Consider the following 21,952-nt stretch of genomic DNA (forward strand, 5'->3'; position numbering starts at 1 on the left):
CGTGTGTTGATCTACAAGTGAGCTGATAAAGACCTTTAAGGGTATATATATATATATATATGCGTTGGAACGATGGTTGAGGTTGCATATATGTATAATTTTATTATTATTTGATTCATATAAGATGAATATCACCTCTCAAGGTTTGATGAGGAGTTGATCCCAAAGTTGGTAGACTTGATCGTTTTGACAAATATGGGAAATATCACGTAAAAGGCCCAAAGTTTAAACAAACATAACTTGTCTAGGAATAGAGTTACGGGGACTATAACCAACAGACATAAAGGTCTTGATGAGCAAGATTATGTGGCAAACAACCATAGACGGTTTGGCCCAGCTGTCATACCCAAATTTCTTGATTTAAATGCCTCATTTCATCAATCAAGATTTTTCCTTAATTTCGTCGATCTTTAGTACTTTTTTTTTCACGCTTAAAAAGCTTAAATCATTAACTAGCATGATTTACATGTGTATATATGGTTTAATCTCATTTTTTAAAATTCAGTTGGTAATTTCAAAAATTCAAAAAACCTGTCGAATAGAAAATCCTTATAAAGGGTACCTCTTGTAATGGTTATTCCATTCCATATTTTATTAAAGTTTATCAAATCAAGAGTATTTATCTATTATTATTTGTGCATCCTTTTTGCATCAAGATTAAAGTATGTTACTTAGTAATGCACATATGACGGTCATATAACGCTATATGTATATACTTTATGGATAACTAGTGTTTCCACCGGCATGTTGCGCCGGACAAGTTGGTAAAACTCGAACGTTGGTAAAACCCAAGCATTAGGTGTCAGCTTTGAGGCGGTAAGTCGACACGAGTTTGGTCAGTTGTGGTTATGTGCGTTATGACATCAGAACTAAATCTAATAACAATTTAAAAACTGAGGTGGACCAATGGAATGGTGTCGGTCATTAAAGCTTTGGCTTTGGTGAAACCCGAGTTTTGTCGATCCCGGGCGTTGAGACAATAAGTCTGCACAAATTTGGTCGGTCTCCGTCACGTTCGTTACGATACCGGAACTAAAAAAACAAAACAAAAATAAGAAGAAAATTGTTATCCGGTCAGTTTTCGTTATTGTACAGATACTAAAACTAAATGCGGTGATTGTACGCAAATTTGGTCATTTCACTTAACAACACAACTATCCGGTCCACACCAAAATTAATGTTAAAAGACAAACCATTCATTCTACCATACACAAAATCATATATAACACAGTTAAAAAAAACAAAAAAAAACGTCATGGCTGTATGACAAACCATTCTAGTATTCTACTTACAAAAATATAAATAAAACAATGAAAAAAGAAACCATCATTACCATTAGGGATTCAAACCTTGGTTGGTTTCTAGTAGACACACTTTATACCTCACAAACAACATCATCCCACCAACACCCTCACATATGCTAACTATCAAAATTATTACTACATATATAAAAACAAAAGTAGCCACTTTGTGACATCAAAGTTCTATTTTATACTAATTAGATAATAGATAATTTATAAAGGATGAATAATAAAACTCACAACAATAGCCATTTTTATACCATATTGAGAGAGAAACAATAACTTACATAAAAATTTCATATCCAAAATATTCAATAAAAGGGCATTACAAAAGCCTCTAATAATATTAGTAACAAAAATATGTAACCAAATACAATGTAGACAAGTAAATATTCAACAACTTCTATTTGGGCCTATCCTTTGGTGTGTGATTTCTCTTCTGCTGATCTTAAACCCTCCATCTTCAAAGTATGAAGTAGGAAATCACTCCACGTGTCAATGGGCCCAGGCAAGCACCAATGCACACAATCATTATACAATGTCACATTCTCATTGGGCCAATGTCCATATCTACTTGGGTGTCCATCAGGCCTCAGTAACATGGCCTAAAGATGTTCAAAACGGTTTGGGACTAGGAACCGGAACCGGTTCCTAACCGGTTCCTATATTCAAAACCCCCTTTTAAACCGGTTCCAGGCTCGAACCGGTTAGGGAACCGAACCGGTTCTCCCACCCTCGGACCCCTAACCTATCTAACCGGTTCTTACCGGTTCCTAACCCGGTTCCTGTACCGTAACCGGTCAAAAACGGCTATTTTTGACCCCAACGGTCAAAAAAAGGCCAAAAAAACGGTTAGGAACCGGTTCCGGTTCCAGAACCGGTTCCGGTTCCTACCCGCCCCCACTCAGAAATGCAAGAACCGGTCACGGATCATCGGGTTGAATCAGATAGGGTCCGGTTCCTACAAAAAACGGGTAGGAACCGGTTCGGGTCCACCGGTTCGGTTCCCGGAACCGGTTTCGTTGAACATCTCTAACATGGCCTGTGTTGTGTCCAAAAGCCTATACTTTAAACCTTTACTTTTCCCCATCTTTTCACCCCTCTTAAATTCTTCTATTTGTGTCATATACAACTCCAAGTTAATACCCTCTAAAGTTATCTCACTACTCTTAAATGGCATCTTCCTTACACAATCTCCACCACTATTCCATTCTCCACCCTCAAAATGCATCGGCGCAAATGTTCTTAAAATCGTTATCCCGTTAAACTTATCTCAGCTGTTGATCGCGTTAAATGCGGTCCTTATCGCCTTTCTATAACCAAATGTCATTGGGTAGTCAGTGATGTTCTCTAGCTGACAGAATCTACAACCAACAACCTGGCGGTTGACATAGTACAATGCGGGTCTCCAAAACCAGTGGCCCGCATTGATGATCAAATAGTTAAAACCATCTATTTGGGTTGTCCATTTCTCGTCAAACTCGTCTAGGTAAAGGTTGAACAAGCCCGTGTGGGTCGGCCCGTCTGAACTAGCCTCTTGGGCTTTTACCAAAAAGGGTGACCAATATGTGGCTAGAGTGAAGTTGTACGACACATAGTACCAATGTTTGAAGTTCTCGTCTTTTGTTGCTGATTTATCGATAGGATATTCAACCTGGAAATATTCAAATAAATAATATTAAATTAATTTAATAATGGTTTCGAAATTAAAAAAGGCTAAATACATAAAAGATAAGATCTATATTAATTTTAATATTTGATAAACAAATCCACTACACACAGACATGGACTACATGTTTGCCAGCACGATTATATACAAAATGTCACCAACTAATTTATATAATATAATCCAGATCTACAAAGTTCTAACCTAATCATAAGTTTTGTCATATTTATTCATATATGCTTCAAATTTAATTAAAAAAAAGTCATTATATGTTTAATATAATTATATAGGGTAATTTATCGCCGTATGTTTTATTTTCACCCCTAATCATATCATATATATAAAACTTATTTGGAATTCCTTTTTTATTTGAATAGTGTGACATGGACCTTGAAATAACAAGACCTATCATATACCAATCTAAACAAACTTTTACAAAAGTCTTTTGATTAGAACTTGATAAGAAAATTGTCTAGTGTAAAATAGAAATTTACTTTTTAAAGGAAAATATCTAAAAAGGTATCGTATTCCTTTATAAAGAGTGATATATACTTCATTAAGATTCCTGAAATGTTCGTGATGGCATTCGGGTAAAGACCGGGTATTAGATTAGTTTTTAAAAAATTTCTAGATATGTTACGAATATGATATTAGGTGAAACCGAATGCTACATGCAAACATACCAATTTTACCACAAGGGCATCCCCGTATGTAAGGAAAAGTTTTACAACATGCTATTTATGTATGAGAGTAAGATAACCGATACTTAGTCTATTATGATCTTTGCTTAAGATTTTCTAATTGTCACCACAACATGCTATTTATATTAATTATATTTTTCTTATAATTACTGTTAAGTTAATTTTAATCATATACAAACTATCAACTTTTTTTATATATTTGTTTGTATATCCATAAAATTTGAAAGAAGCATAATCATTATTGAAACAAAACAATAATAAAAAGACAAAATTCGTTACGAATAATTATATTTCACGACTCTTTTTTTTCGAAATGTGCTTACTTTATGCTACTTACTTTACACCAATAAACCAACACACATACAGATACACACATGTATTACATAATATATATTATATATATTATTGATGATCAATTAGTTTTATGTGCAAGGTGTAAATTAAAGAAATTAAGAGGTTATTTGGTAGTCTTTTAATCATTTTTTTAGTGTCTATATGTTAATCGGTCAGAGTAGACTAGTTTGTTGTTTTTAGTGTCTATATGTTAATCGGTCAGAGTAGACTAGTTTGTTGTGTTCACCTAAAGAACACCTCTTAGTAATTACGAAACATTTTAATAAGTAAGTTTCAGAAGTATATCGAACCATTCAAAGGCTACCTTACTGCTGGTTCAGCAATACCAAACAACCCAAGATGGAATATTGAACTAAACCACATCATTTTAGTAAGTAAACAACTAATCATAAAAGTAAGGAAATGACTAGTTAAAAGATATTTGAATGTCAAATGATTATGATGAAACTCTTAGATGAAAATTTGATGATAAGATCTAGAAAAATGAGGACCAAATGTTAATCATATATAATCCACGTAAGCTCGGGCCCACCCATGTGCATAATTTGCATAAGATGCCATCTAAACTCTTGGATTATAAAACTATAATGAGTTCAAATTTGTTTTTCCTTTGTCCATTCTTCATTTGTCATTTTACGTAATTTGTTCTTTTATTTTCTTCACACACATATAATATCAATAAAATAAAATAAAATAGAAAAGTAACATTCAGTTTCCAGAAATTAAATGTTTTAAAAATATTTGCTTTGTTTAAACTACTCTTTTACCAATACCATCTTAAAGTCAATACCCACCTAACCTAAATATGACCACCTATATATATAAGTGAATATAATAATAATATCCGTGTACAAAATTGGAATGAGGCCGGGTATTAAAATGATTTTTTATTTAACATATAACTAATTGTCACCAATAATATATTTTACAAATTGACTGACACAACACATACCCTTAATAAATAGAAAAATAAATTGTTAAAAGAATAAAATCTTAACCTAAATTAAAAAAAAGGTTATAATTTCAATTAAATAAATTAATTTTACAAAATCTTGATAATTAAAAAAATAAAAAGAAATGAATGATGTAGATAAACTTACCCTGGATAACATGCAAATCAAGGATTGCATTTGGTTTCTACCCACAGAATCACCAACAAAAGCCAAAGACTTATCTCTCACAATCTCCAAGAACTGATACGGGTTGAAGATGGGTAGATCACACCCATCGGGTTTCCACCTCCACTTCATGAAATCCGAATCGGGTCGTCCATATTTCTGGCAGTTTTGGTGTTCATGGATCGCCCAACATGTCATGTTATTATAATATGGAGCATTGGGGTTGGGTATCCACTCACCGGAAAACACATCACATTTGTGGTGGTTGTCGTTGATGGTGATGAGTTCATCTTGAGGGTGGTACACCGGTGAGGTGGTGGAGTCAACGGTGGTGGAAGCATGGGTTGATGGGTACCGGTGGAGTGGGTAGTAAAGAGGTACAACTGTGAGGATGATGAGTGTTAGGGTTACTAGTAGTAGGGTTTTGGATGTGCTTCTAAGTGTTGTAGCATTTTGATGGTTAATATTCTTCCCATGAGGAAGCTCAGCCCCTGTCACCTTCATTGAGAGAGAGACTCAGAGAGAGAGAGACACACACACACAGAGAATTTATATATTTGTATATATATATATCATGTGAGAGAAAGAGTGGGGGGGGGGGGGGGGTACAAGTCCCCAAAAAAAGGTGGTGGGTTGGTTTCTATTTTATGTTATGGAAATCTTTATTTAAGTTTTTATACAATTTAATTATGTGTGACATAATTCATAATATTCTTGGTTGATTAGGGAAATACGTTATTCAAAAAATAAAGGAACAATAAATGATGTGGGTTGCAAATCTTGTACTTATTATGTGAATAAATAAGAAAAATAGAAATAAAGGAATCAAAGACAAATTTAATAACGTTTTAAAAGGGTCTAAATTATGCGTAATTTATATTTTTTTAACGATCAACAAAGAAGTCTTCACTCAAAACGCTAGCAAGTCGCTAGAAACATCATTACAACCATTAATACTAAAGAAAAAGGGAAAATGCATGTCGCCCAAAATAAAACAAACACACCAACACCCCAAAAGCCACCCAATTACACGTGTTTATAATCGAAAACTAAACCATTCCTAACTCCTCCCATGAAAGCCATCCCTTTTCCTCTCTATTTTTTTATCTAAAGAAACCCAACACCTTTATCTGGATATTGAACCCACACACTTTTAAATTACGTAAACTAGCTAATTAGGCTCAACTAACGGACACGACTATTTATTTTTATATTACATTTTAGGGGGGTTTCAAGAAAACAACCAGCTACCCCATAGGGGTACACCGCGTCGCGTGGCCAGCCTAGGAGGTTGGTTGTGTGGCGTGGCTTGCTCCATTTGGTCTGGTTAGCGTGCCAGTTCAATCCTGGTTCGCCCCGGTTCTCAATTTTAGCTCGTTTAGCCTCATTTTTCGTTCTTTTCAACCTTGTTTATTGACCAAAACCTAAAATGTAACATTCGTTAATTTTCAAACCCGAAACCCGACCCGTTTTGTTTTCAATGTGATTTTAAACATTTATAATCAATGAAATGTTACATGTCTATGTTTTAATCATGTTATTGGTTATTGATACTAAAGTTATATCATACTTTCTATGCTAACATATTCGTGAGTCTTGACGAATCAAAAATCGTTACCTCGCATTGTTACTTATACTATGTTAAGTATTTAAAGCGTTTGGAAACTCGTATAACATAGCTTGGTAGTTGGAGTCCCTAATAAGTCATATATATGTATTTTGCCTATACATAATAAATTATAACTCATAAGTGTGTTTCTTTCATTTTATAACGCAATAAATTGTTTCATGGACCTTTATACATGTAACTAGCCTAAGTACTATATCTAATTAATTATTGTAGAAAATGTTCCTTCATATATCATAAAAATACAATATAATCCAACCCAAAAGACCCCCCAAACCGTTCACCCCACCCCCTTTCCCATTCTCCAAGTTTTACAACCTTTTACAAAAACAAACTCTCCTAATTTACCCCCTTCAAATCTTTTTATTTATATGAGACTATCATCCCCTCTTTTTCTTTTGTACCATTATTATTCTTATTATTATTTGAAATTCAAAGAAGAATTTATCTTCTCTTCTCTCCCCCTCTCATCTCCATCTAGGGATGGCAATGAAACCCGAATCTGATGGAAAAACCCGAAACCGACATAAATGAGATGGGTAATACCCGACCCATTAGGGTTTGGGATTAGTTTTAAAATTTTTCGCGGGTTTTGGACGGGTTTGGGATTTATAATATATCCGATTACATGACCCAATTACCCGATAACATAAACATATTTACCTGATTATATACCCGATTTACCCAATATAGCTTATTATATTATATATATACTATATTCCGAATATACTATTTGTCAAAACTTGTTTATAAGTCAATTATTTGAGATATTTTATCTTTATAGTAACAATCTTTATAACGGATTAGTTATATTTTATCAAAACCCGACGGGTTTTAAACCGAGTATACCTGACGGTTATTTTATCAAAACCCGATAGAAAACCCAAAACTCGATGGGAAAACCCGAAAATCGAAGGGTAATTACCCGATTAAAACCCAACGGGTTTGGGACGGGTTTGGGATGAGTTTTAATAACCGGGTATGAGTTTGGGAATACCTAAACCCGTCCCAAACCCGACCCATTGCCATCCCTATCTCCATCTTCTTCTTTTTTTATTGTTACTATTTTGTCAAAATATAAGATTAACAAGTTGTTGTGTAACACTAGGTGTACTATTTATAAGGTTTCTTTTATTTTTTGTTTATCTTCTTTATTTACATGGTTGCAAAGCCATCATATATTCATGTAAAGGATCCCACATAATCTATATACCATGGTGTGTGTTGTGGAGGAGACAAAGAACTAAAGGTTGGAAGATGATCTTTAATGGTCACACCTTAACAAAGTTCTTACATTCCTTGTAACTTTATGTTTTAATTTGATTTTTCTCTTATAACGTAACCATGAGGGTTTGATGACACGTATTCTTTATATGATGTATTAATCACCCTATCAATGACTTATAATGTATTTCCATAAAAAACCATTTTAAAATGTAAATGACATTACTAATTGTAATTATTCAAAATTGACAGAATTCTTGAACAACAAAGGTTGAGTCATAACTTTGTCATAAAAATGGAAATTGTGCAAGACCAAATTCTATGACTAAATTCATTGAGTTGTGGTTCTAATGACGTTTTATTTGTATTTTAGACCATTTTTATGACTCCATAGTGGTCAAACTAAAATTAGTGCGTATATTTGTACCATTTTAGAAGAATGACTGTTTTAGCCAATCTCGGGTCCGAATATGACCAAACTTTCTAAATGAAAGTTGTTACTAACATTCTGATTTAGTTGGCTGGAGTTTTTTTTTAATTTTTTGGAATTTTATCTTATTTTTTAATAATTTGTCTATGCTGTGACAGCAAGCTGTCCAAATTCTGTTTTCATCATTCTTTACCTTTTTCAAGTACAAGCTATCATATCATCTTACCATTTTAATCATTCGTTAATTATTCATCAAACACAATCTAAATTAGCTTTATTACTTTTCTTTATGGCTTACACGCGAGGGTATTCACACGTTTAGCCAAGATCTTAATCTTTCAACCCATCAAATTCAATGTGAGTTTACATACCCCTTTTCCATCTGATATATTTTGAGGGTAGCATGTATAACTTATTCACTTTTACTCTTTTTTTATTACCCCATATATTCAAAACACAATTCAATATATGTGTATGTGTGATTATTGCATGCTCTATGTGCTTAAATGTTTATTTTATGTTTGGTGGTTGGTATCTCATCCTCATCTATTCTTATCTAATACTATGATCATACATTTACCCAAGTACGCTGATTTTGTATCAATATGAACGAGTTCACATCTATTTAATTGTTTACATTTTCATAAGATTTGTAATGCTCACCATTTACATATGAATTGTGATTTACCTATATATATATATAACTTATGTATTCTCACCAACTTTCGTGTTAACAAACTCTATTTTTATACATGCTACATGTACAAGTAATTGGCATTTATCAAGATCAAAGAAATTAGTTTTAGCTTAGGATATTATTCAAAATGCAAAAACATGATGTATTTGTTTATTATTATTGAATGTGTGTACGTGTTTACTGTTAATGAAATTAAATAATTATTGTCAATTAATTAGTGTCTTTTGTGCTACTGTCTAATCAATACGTTACGTCCCGACATGTTCCGCCGCCTTTGGTCGATGTGTGACATAAAAGACATAAATAAGTTAGTAATATACAAATTCTAAACGAAAACTAATCAAATACGATACAAACTATACAAGGGAAAACATGTGTATTTAGCAATATATCAATAGAGTATAAGTAGAATATAATACTCACATGCGACCAACACTTTCTCTTTCACTCCCTTTTCTCTCTAGTCTTCTACTTTATTTCTCTAAGGGTTTGGCAGAACATGATCCGAGTGACTATAGTGACTTCCGTTCACTATATCACAGATTGATCCGATACGTTGTTAGGAGATCCATCCGGCTCCTACATCATGGAAAGTAAAGGGAACAAAGACACACAATTTACACCATTGGGTGATCTTGTGCAAATCCAACACAACTTGGAAACTAAGGAGAAAAAAGACGCGCAATTTACAAAATTGGACGATCACATACCACAATGTTTGGGCCATACCAAATGAGATGAACATGTGTTCTGTCGTAATCTCCAATTCGCCGCATATAGGCCAAACTTTGGGCCTTACCGGAATATTTAAAGAACGTATTTTCAGTTGATAAAACTTTATGACATAACAAAAAAAACATATTTAAAGGACGTCTTTTCAGTTGCTAAAACCTACTCCTTGTGGATGTAAATTGTTGCAGTCATTATCAATTACGTTTGTAATGGTACCGTAACTAAAACGAAAAATATATTCGTAAAAACCCAAATACCAAAACTTAACATATTTAAAAAATTAAATTAGAAATGGCACTGGTACAAAGCCAAAAATAATATATTGAATTCGGTTGATAAAATCGCTCGTTTTGGCCATGAGTCGTTGCAAATTCGTTCAATATCGGCTAGGTTGTTACACTTTCATAATTAAAGCCAAAAGCCATTCACCATTGCCCCAATACCATAAGTTAACATATTAAAAATAAAACTTAACGGGAAGCAGTGCCGGAGTTAAACCCAAAAAATAAATGTGTTATCGTATACCCGCGTATTCAGTCCTTATTGGTTAGGTTCGTTAAAGTATCGAATGTAAGACAAACTATAATAAATCATATAAACAATAAAAGCAAATAAAAAGTTCAAAAATATAACCAAAAATTTATAGAGATAAAAAAACAAATTATTAAAAATTATAAAAAGAAGTTGTGACACCAAACCCCGCTTCCTTTTCTTTTTTAAAAATATAAAAATTTTAATATAACGACGCAAATTATTCTCAATAACAACTATGTACATGCTCTCTTAGGCTATGTGTAGTGGATTACAACTTTAGGGGGGGGGGGGATAAGTGACATGTAGCGCCCAATCAATAAAGAAAGATTTTTTGTTTTATGGGTGTAATGGTTTTGTACCCCATAACATCACATGTATATATATATGTGTGTGTATGTGTGTGTGTGTAGGTAAAAGTTCTAATACATACGTTACGTACACGACTTCCTACACCATCGATTTCAAAAACACGCAGTGGAAATATTGTAAGTTCTTTCAATTCGTTTCCATCCAATTAACCATTACGACCTTCAACTATCGTCACTGAATCCATTGCAGACACTCCAATTGAATTGAAAAATCAAAAAAAATGATTTCAACTGATAAAAGTTTAAATGCGTTCCACATCTGTTCATATTATGAAAACGATGATCAAATTGATGGCCGATTGATGATTATTTGATGATTACGAGATTATATGAAGTGATTTTAGTGTCCAATTTCATGTTATAGAAAGCTTAATTCAGATATGATCTTGTGCACGTTTAAAGGTTTGTGATGAGTGTTTAAAGTTTTTATTTTGATCTACGTAGTTTTTTTGTTATGAATTCTTAGATTTTTGTACTAAATTTCTTAGCCTTTTGTTCTGAACTATTAAGTTTTGTTCGAAACTTCTTAGATTTTTGTTCTAAAATGTTAGACTTTTATTCTGAACTTCTTATATTTTTGTACTGAATTTCATAGATTTTTGTTCTGGACGTTTTATGTTTTGAACCGAAGGTTGCAGTTTTGTTCAGAACGTTTAAACATAATATTTTGAACCCTAATCAGAGCTCAACTGAGTGTATAATTCTGCAATTACATAATCGATTGATGATTGTAAAGCCTCCTACACATCAATTCGATTGATTAAATCATCAATTTTTGATCAATCTGAATATTCATTATGTTCAACGACGTTCTTTTTTATTTTGGTTTTTAACTTTTGAGATTTCATACTTTAAGCTGTGATTAGGGTTTAAAATTAGATGAGATAGAGCGAGGAGTTCAGAATTTGGATCAGGATCGACTTGTAATCCACCCATATATATGTACGATGTACGATAAACCATTATTGTGCAATAACACACCCATATATATGTATATGTATATACGTATATTACACACGCATACCAAATATAATAATGTTAAAGCACAAAACAACCAAGGCGACAAAAACCCGTCCCCCCTCCCTCTGTCGCCTCTCTTATCGCCCGGGGCGGGCGATGTTCCATGCGTTTGTCGCCTAGAATGCCGCCCACTACGCATACACTTAGAACAAACATGCACACATGACGACTTCTCTATTTATTCATACATTTTGATGGGATAAAATCTTTGAGGATCTGCCATCCTAATTAATTGTTATGTATAGGATTTATCGTCCATGATTGCTTTTAAAAATATCTTTAGCTAAGCATGCCATGGCCTAATACTCACGGTTAGTTTGATGTAAGACCCTAGCAACAATAATATATAACATTATCACAAGGATAACAAGCTATTTCTTTGTTCGACAGCTACATGTTCAGTTCCATAAATCAACTAGACATGATATGTACCTCTCTAATCAACTCCAAATTTGTGTTGTTCAATATTGGTAGCCATCCTTCTCACACCTTTCGAAATTGGTTTCTAGATTTACCTTTTTCCATTTGGTAAGTACACGTGCATATTTACTTTTCCCATGTCAAGCCGTCGTTGCCTGAACATGGCCAATAGCCGCTACTGCTAATCTTCTTTTGACCGCCCACCATCGTCGATCTCTCTTCAATTTGTGCCGCCACCTCTTGACCATGGTTCGTCCGCCACTAATCTTCTTTGATCTTCAAACTACCAGCAACACATTCCTTCTCTACATGCTGGTCACGTGTCTTCATAACTTTTTATTCCAACACAAGCGTCTGATTTCCTATCATGCCGACGCCATATGGATATATTGTTAGGGTTTACTATTGTATTATTACAATGTATAAACGATATTATTTGATTATGTTTCTTTATATAATTCTTATTGTATACGGTATATCGTTGATGAAGAATACACGATATGTCATGGTGTTTTCGTTATCCTACTACATATAAAAATGGTAAAACCAAAAGGAGAAAACCTAATATTAATTGAGAGTGAAAATGCCAATTACGTAAGGTTGGTTAGCAAGAGGCAAATTAGCAAAATGGTGGATAACCAAAGTCAGATAACATATATAAACGTGGTAGTAAAAAAGTCAAAATTGCGTAAAATGAACCATATGCGTGTAGGATTTTGAGTATTCATTTTTTTTTGGTTAGTGTCAAAATATAATAAAACTAGTTTCTTTACCTGATGCAACAGCTGATAAAACTCCATCGTTGAAACCCGGACGTTGGTTAAGCCCGAGCGTTACAACGATGAGTTAACACAAATTTGGCTAGTACCAACCGCGTTCGTTACGAGATAGACACTATTGGTAAAATTTGAGCGTTAATACCCAAAAAATTAATTCGTCAAATTAACATATAAAAACGTTAACATATAAATATAGAAAATGATGTTTATTTGGTTGGCAAATATTGTCAGTGGTAAAACCCAAGTGGTGTCGGTCTCTAGCATTGAGGAGGTAACTTGCCACGAATTCGGTCAGTGTTGATTATGTACGTTACGATATGGGAAACTAAAAAATGAAAAAAAAATATAGAAATTGAGGTGGACCAACATGAGGGGGGGTGGTAAACTTGCGCCTTGGTTAAATAAATAAATAAACAAAACTCACCGACCAATATAGTGCCGCCAAGTGGCCCAATAAGCCACTTGCGGCACCAAAGTTTCTATTTATATATATTAGTAACACTAGATTAGAACACGTGTAACACACGGGTTGGTAGTTACACGAGTTGGTAATACAACAAAAAGGAAAAAAAACAAATAAATATAATAATACTAATAATTATTATACAAACATTTTCAATTCATACCACTTAAAAATTAAGATATACATAGTAATAATTAATTAGCATAAACAAAAATCCATATAACATTGATATAAATAATACACAGGTAACATAAATACACAATTTAAAATTCTCTAAATGCCTAATTGTATACAACATTTGTAGTTGTTTTCATACATTTGTCTGTGTTTGAAAATATGTTCCTTAAAAAAAACATACTATAGTTAGAAACACGTGTATTACATAAGCTTGATTAAAAGATTTTCCTTTTTTAAGTATCAACATACTTTCTTCAAATATTACTATCTTGATAAGTCTCAACACAAATTTTTGAAATTAGTCCTTTAGATCCCCGCAATGGCAATGCTTATAGCCTTACATGGAATTTCTTTAATGTAGAGAGTTACACATGCTTCCATTTCCTTGTAGCTAAACTATATGTAAAGCAAATTAGTAATTTTTGAAAAACCAAAGCACATATTCAATCACAAAACATAAGTTAATATATCACATACTATATGCATGCTTACAACACATTACCTTCAATTTATCTCATATATTCCATATCTTATCCCCCTAAACATGCATGAGAAACTCTAATGATGTTAAAAATGTTGAGGCTCTCACATCCTAAGCTGTACAACAGTAAACATGTTTTGTTTACCGTAAGATAGTTGTTTTAATGACATATTAATTTGCTAGCAACAAAACCACGCATATCAACTCAAAATAGAGGGTACATGTTGGGTGAACACAAAAGATGCAAATCAAGGTCTACTAATTGGATATCATCATAATATTGATAATGGGATTATGTAGATCACAGTATCTACCTATTCTTTAAATTAACTATACATATAATTGAATAAAAATAGAATAATGACTTAAAATTAGGGGTGCGTGAAACCGAAAATCGGTTAGCATATTTTGATTTTTTTGTTCAATTTTGACTAGAAAAGTAAACATTCGCCAAAAACTAAAAAAAAATAAAATATATTGATGGAAAATTACTAAATACGTATAAATATTTATAACTTTTAATAATGAATTTAGTTAGTTTAAATGACATTAATGTTCACCAAAACCATTTCAATGGACATGATTTGATATGGGTTTTTTAAGTCCATTTGTTACGATAATCAAATGATAGGAATCTTGAGAGTTATAAAAATCTTGTCATAAATCATGTTGGTTGAGTAACAAACTCACTAAAAATTTAGATATAAAGACAAAAAATACATTAAAAAATTGTAACACAAAATGTTAAACTTACCCTGAAATGCTATCGGATGCAGCAGTGCCCTTGAAGGTAGACATAGCAACCTTGATTACAAAAAGAGACTACATGGCACTCCAAGGTTGATAGGCTTTCAATGATATCCTTTCATTGTTAACTGTTAACCTAGTCAAATATTTTAAGAAACACACATGAAACGAATTAAATATAAAAAAACAAATTATGTTTTATAACCAATAAAAAATGGACAAACTGATAATGCAAGTTTGTTTGTAAATCAAAATAGACATAGTGAATTTTGTAGATCTGGCTTATTAAATAATAACTTAATATCAATTTGGTAACAACGATTTCAAAAATCAGAGAACAAAAGTTAATTTGTAAGTGTTAAAGCAAATTAAAGAATAAGCAATGACTAATTTGGCAAGTAACTTCAAACCTAATATCCTAATTCATCTAATGAGATGCATATATAAGTTTACTCGTTATGATATAATCTACCAAAACAACAATCAAGTACTATAATATTCCAAGACCGCAATCAAATTAGGGTTTGCAGAAGGCAACAGACCAAATCAATTGAAAACGAAATTCAAATAAAGCAGATAAAAGATCTGACGAATTACAACAATTATATGAAAAATTAAAATGCAGGCCTTATTATTCTATTTGTCTTTGAGCTTCCCGAAAACGACGATAAACCATGAGAAATGAAATCTGGGATGATTTGAATGTGGATTATGTTTAAAGCAAAATCAGGTGGACGAATATTAGGGTTTTTCTAAGAATGCTTGTTGAAGAGAATGGATGTTTTTAGTGAAAATATGATTTTTTTTAAATAATGAAAAAAAGTTAGAAAAATGCCATGTGCTGACTTGAAGAATTTTGGTGAAAACTAAATGGAGGATTTTGTGGAAAACTCACTCTTATGGGGCAATTTTATAGAATAATAACCAAGTTTCAAAAGTGTTCCAATTAGGTCACTCAACTTTAAAAAGTGTTCCAATTAAGTCACCCAACTTTCATATTTATTGAATTAAAGATTTTAACATATTTTTTTTAGCGTTCTTCTTTTTTATTTCACATAGGAAATCTTTTTATCCTTTTTTTTATGTTAACATTGAGTGGCAATGTGGATTTTGTTTTTTATTTTTTAATTTTAATATAACTAACAATTTTTAATTTTTTTTAAATATAACTACATATATTGCAAATTCCGAACCTCACATCTTATCCTCCATTTCTTTCTTGACGTACAAAAAAATCGGTGAGACTCGATTTGAAGATTTAGTGACCTGATTTGAGAAAAATATGCATGAGTGACCTAATTGGAATACTTTTTAAAGTTGGTTACTATTCTATGAGATATATGTATTTGTTACTAATATAATTATTATCCGATATGTTCTTGTTCGTCTATGTGAGAAGATTATAACGAATCAAAACATATCCAAAACTGAGTTAAGATGAAACACTAATGCCTTGAGTTGTGTGTTTGAAACTTTGAATTATGGAAAAAGCGGCCCGTCTGACATCGGTGGAATATTGAAGTTGGAGCGGATTTATAAGTGGGAGCTTGTACAAAAATGCATTCTTGTATAACGAGATACAACAAATGAGAGTTGCAAGGGTACAAAGCACGTGGTGCGCCCCGAACACGTGACCACAATCGGGGATCAATGTGCGTAATGTGGCATTTTGATGACACACGATGCACACTCATATGGTCGTTTAGGGCCGCCTTTTGTATTTTTGACTCATGGCTCGTGGGTCATGTCTGGCTCAGGTTTAACCATCCAAATTCCATCAATAAGAAGAGTTCATTCGAGTATTCAAGTCCCGTCATTGTTGCATTCAGTTCAGACTTAATTCATGAATTAACTTGTTAAATGTTGCATTGAAGTAAGTCCTTTTAAGTTGAACAAGTGTCCAACTTAAAAAGTCTCATCACCCGCCCACACACACCCTCTTTAACCCAAAACTTCAAACTGACTGTAAAAGTCGATAGATCGGCGGCAATGTTACCGATCAACTTCATCCTACTCATGTGAACCATGAATTAACGCCCCGATGCACCTTTATTATTTATGCTTATCAGCTTACGTGTAGTTAGAATTGTATAAACATTTTCTTTTTGAATTTGTTGATAAGAATATTCACTTAGATAAATATTTTTTCCCTCCTAAAACAAAATTTATATTTAATTTAAAGCCTTCTGTTTGATGTAATCATTAATTTTAATATTTGTGAATAAGTTGTCAAAAAAATCAAAGCTAAATAAAAAAAAGCCTAAAATTGAAACAATATTTTTTCAATGATTTTTCATCTTCTAAAAGGTTTTGTAATGTCTTACTTCCAATAGCTATGAAACTTTGTTGTAGCTATGAAAGCTAGATTCAGGTTCAATGATCATTTCAATATTTTACAAGTCAAGTCTTGAGGGGGTTCGGTTATGCAATCAAGTCGACCACATTTGTACCTAATTGAATTTAAAAATGAATCAATATATTAAGATACAATATTAAAGTGGCCCTTATATATTGGACCTGCAAGAATATAATAAAATAAATAAAAGTTTCAAATCATTAATTATGAAAATAAGCAAATTTCTAATGGAATATTTAATCTAGCCGTTTGAAAATATAAATATGCTTAGTTTTCATTTATCAAAAAACTACCCTAAACATTGTCCCTTTCTTTTAAATGTTTATTAATTAATAAGGAAAAGATGAGAGATGCTTGCTTGAGATCTGGACATAGAATATATAAAAGTTGTTTTAAAGTTCACACATAGTAGAACATTATTGAAAACGTTTACGAATAACATTTATTAACTTGTCCATAAAAAATTATAAGTGAAACAAGATATAATCGAGTTAATATCAAGTTTTCATTTTCCACATCTAACACGAACCTTTTTTATTAAAAAAAAATGGAAATATATCCATTGGTTGACACGCATATAAGTCATGTTATATTGTTGAATAACAAGCCTTTGGTATGATTAAGACACTTAAGGCTTTCACTGATATTCGAAATCTGTAGGAAAACCTTATGATAAGTTTCAATGATGTACGTGACGTGGGTATTTGTTATACATACGCCATACTTGATTTGATTCCTTAACGTCCATGTGTCATAAGAAACTTAGGGACATATTTAGAAGAAATCGTATTAAGTAGGGTTGTGCAAGAAACCGAAAAAACCAACCCGGAACCGAAAAATCCAAACTGAAAAAACGATCCGAAACAAAAGCCGACGGTTTGGTTTTATGTTTTTGTAAAAACCGAGCTAACGGTTTGCTTTTGGTTTTGCATATAATAAAAACTGAAAAAAACCGAACCGAACCGAATTCCTAATTTTTTGTTTTTTTATATTTTATATTAAATAAATTTATAAGAATTTATAAGAACTGAAGTTTTGGTTTCGGTTCGATTTTAAGCAAAAACCACACCGAACCGCACCACGCACACCCTTAGTATTAAGTATATATGAATGAATCTGTTTAAGATCGTGGACCATAAAAGACAAATTAGATACAAGTAGATTGTCTGATTTGACAAATGAATTATGTATAAATATTTATGATGGGCCCATACTTATTCCTCAAGCCAAATAATGTTTAAGGCTTCTAACACATAATTTAAATCATTGAGAACGATACCATATGAAAAATTATCTTTTTCAACCATGTCATAATTTTCATGAAATTTGGTTTTAATCGATGAAATTATTAGGTCTCATTTTGTCTTTTTTAAATTCTCATTTACATGATAACAAAAGGTGTGAAAGTTTATTTCTATACTTCCTTACTAGAAATTCAACAAATTTCCCTAGATATAAATGTAACACATCACCTTTGAGCGATAACAAGACATTTATATCATGTTAGGAAAAACTAACAAAATCTTTTCGTTAGACTTGGATGATATGGTAGATCTAACAAATCATCTTTGGACAGAAGTGATACATCAAAAGTCATTCAAGTTAAGTCTTTTATGTTTTGTAAAAATTAGGAAAATTGGATTTTAATAATCCCAACTTAATCCATGGTTGGCCAATAATAATCCCAACTATAAAAATAGCTGGCACTGGTCCCAACTTTCACACTATTTGTTTTTATTGGACCCCGTTAAAAAATAATATAACGACGTTAAGTTTTTTTCAAATTTCAAATTGATATTTTAAGGATTCTGATCGGAATAAGAATATAAATCGATTGATGTAAAACTTAACTCCGAACGACGCTTCAAATATGTGAAAATGCAACCATAGGCTTCAAAACTGCGTTTTTGGTTTCACCACCCACAAGGATATAACTGTAATTAACTATTTACATTTTCTTGTGGATTATAAAGTTGGAATTGAAAATTAAATGGAATTTTAGCTCTTGAGTATTTAAAAGTGGGATAAGCAAACAATTAGGTATCGTTTGGTAGTCAGGAATGAGAGGGGGAATGAAATGACTTATTGCGAGAGAAGGAATAAAAATGTGTTTGGTTGGTCAACGAAATGAAATTAACGATTACACAAGAAATCTCATTCCATCAAATCCATTTCTACCAACGCCCTTTTTTTCATATTCATTCATCTTCCACCTTACTCTCTAGATAACACGACCTGACAACCACCAACCACCAGACCACCGCCGCCACCACTATCAACGTCGGCGCCACCACCTTCATCGCCATACCACCATCGTGATCGTTGCCTGACCACCACCGCCATCGTCTGACCACCGCCGCTACTACCATCGACGTCGGCACCACCGCCACTACCACCTGACCACCACCACCTTCATCACCATACCACCATCACCACCATCGCGGTCGTTGCCTGACCACCACCGCCATAGTTTGACCACCGCCGCCACCACCATCGACGTCGACACCTCCGCCACTACCACCACCGCCACCACCTGACCACCACCACCTTCATCGCCATACCACCATCACGATCGTTTCCTGACCACCACTACCACCGCCTGACCACCGCCGCCACCACCATCGACGTCTTCACCACCGCCACTACCACCACCGTCGCCACCTGACCACCACCACCTTCATATCCATACCACCATCACCACCATCGTGGTCGTTGCCTGACCACCACCGCCATCGCCTGACCACCACCGCCGCTGCCGTTGCTTGACCATCGACGTCGCCGCCACCACCACCATCACTGTCATACCACCACCACCGCCACCTGACTACCACCATAGCTGTCGTTGCCACCAATGTCGTTGGCGCAACCATCGCCATTGTATTTTTTGTATTATTATATATTTTTTATTTTTTGGTATGAGTATTTTTATCATTTCTATTTCGTTCATACGTTTTTTTATTATTATTTTTTACTGCAAAGTAACATGGAATAATAATTTATTTCATTCCTATAAATTAACCAAACGTGGCAAAGGACTGGTAATTAGTCAAATTCATTCAATTATTTCTTCCATTTCATTCTTCCTTCATTCAATTACCTCCAATCAAACATAACTTTAAACTAATATGTTTACAGTCGGATTGGATCAGTAAGCTCGACTAGCACGACCAGGTAAACAATTGGTTCGATGGCTGATGCGATAAAAAAAATCGACTAAAAGATATTAATTAGTCTATTCTATCCCTTATTTCTATTCTATCAATTTTACTTTTTTTTTGTGAATAAATGAGAACGCTTTCTATTTCTCTTTTATAAACACATATCCGTGTTTATAAACACATATAAGTTGATTGTGGCTCAATGGTAGAGCACTCACTTTACAAGTAAGAGGTATGGGGATCAAACCTCACTACCATCAACTTATATAGGAGATATGAGGGATGACCCTGGCTTGCCAGGGTTCGAGTCCTGATCTCACCCGGTTTTATCGGCTTTTTGCTGTAGTGCCGTTTGGCGGGCGTGGGGGTTGGGTTTTATCCGGTGAATCCCTCAACAGGTGGACCGCTAGGGGCTCCATCCGTCCGGACTAGTAGCCGGCTCGGGCTACCTTTAACCAATGGGGGGCTGCGTACGGGGTACCCGGCTGAAGAAACACTAACCGGACCCCGGGCAGATTACAGGTAACCTCGGGGTTAGATAGATGTTTCCCACGAGAGGTTAGACCCAGAGAAGATGGTTCTTCTGATAACCTGCAAAACAGACACCGTGAGCTTGTCACTGAGAAGGGGGGGTTCCTCCTTGTGACCACCCTCCGGCGTGAGAATCAGACTAGATTGCTCTTTAAATATAAATGTATATTAAGAGATTGCTAGAGCAGATATCAGGTATAATATGATGATAATATGGTAAGATATGATAAGATGAGATGGTCATACCATTTGTGGTATTTATAGCCGAAGGTAGGTTTCCAAGGAGGTGTGGCCGGCTGCAATAGTATTCCTGTTCCACCAACAGTGGCCTACGCACGTGCCCTGCTGGTAGTTGGTGGGTAGGCAGCGGCTGATAGTGACCAGGCCTGCTGTATACTATTCCTTTTCCACCAGCTGCCGGCTATGCACATGGTATGACAGGAGTTGGTGAGTAGGCAGCGGCTAATAGTGACATACAGTACAGGAGCATGCTGCTCGCCATACTGTTGTCAATAAGCTGTCGTATCTTTAGTCAGATCTTTTGCCCATACCTCGTCAGGTACAGTACAGAAGATCTTCCTGTATCGTACGGACTGGCTTATTTGGGCGGGAGTATTCCCCCTCCCGCCACTGTGCGGGATTGTTCCCGGCTTTGCTCATTCCTTCAGGTGACACTGAATGATTGAGAGCTAAGTGCCTTGTGCGTGTAGCCTTGCTGCGCGGGTGGCCTTCCCTGATGGCTTGTATCCGAAGCTGCGGGAACAGGCGGAGTCCTTCATTGGGAGGCATTTCCTGCGGGAACAGCTTGAGTACTGCGCGTAAGGACGTCACGTCTCTGAGCATGGTTGGTCCTGCGGATCCAGTTGGTTTCTGCGCAGACGTCCCTCTTCAAGGTGAGTCTTGCGGGTCCAACTGGGCTCTACTGGGACCTACCTCTTCAAGTCCCCCCAGTCCAATGTTCTTCTCATGAGTGTTTAATAAAGTGAGGTGAACTTTTGGACTTAAGCAAAGGGTTTTGAAAAGGGTTTTTTAAGGTTTTCCATGGGGATTCTTCCCGCGGAAGTCCTT

General features: G+C 34.3%; 1 pseudogene across 1 annotated transcript; it reads right to left on the bottom strand.

Annotated features, from left to right (window-relative positions):
- Positions 1-1,614: 1,614 nt before the first annotated feature.
- LOC143595835 (protein trichome birefringence-like 19) lies at positions 1,615-5,724 on the bottom strand (annotated as a pseudogene). Its single transcript, XR_013146599.1, has 3 exons — positions 5,123-5,724; positions 2,344-2,955; positions 1,615-1,906 (listed from the first exon to the last, which is right to left on the bottom strand). The product of XR_013146599.1 is annotated as a protein trichome birefringence-like 19 (transcript).
- Positions 5,725-21,952: the final 16,228 nt, after the last annotated feature.

This window comes from Bidens hawaiensis, unplaced genomic scaffold (genome assembly GCF_021521415.1).
Source record: "Bidens hawaiensis isolate Kalapana, Puna unplaced genomic scaffold, B.hawaiensis_p1.1 tig00001721_1, whole genome shotgun sequence".
In the NCBI taxonomy this organism is placed as follows: Eukaryota; Viridiplantae; Streptophyta; class Magnoliopsida; order Asterales; family Asteraceae; genus Bidens; species Bidens hawaiensis.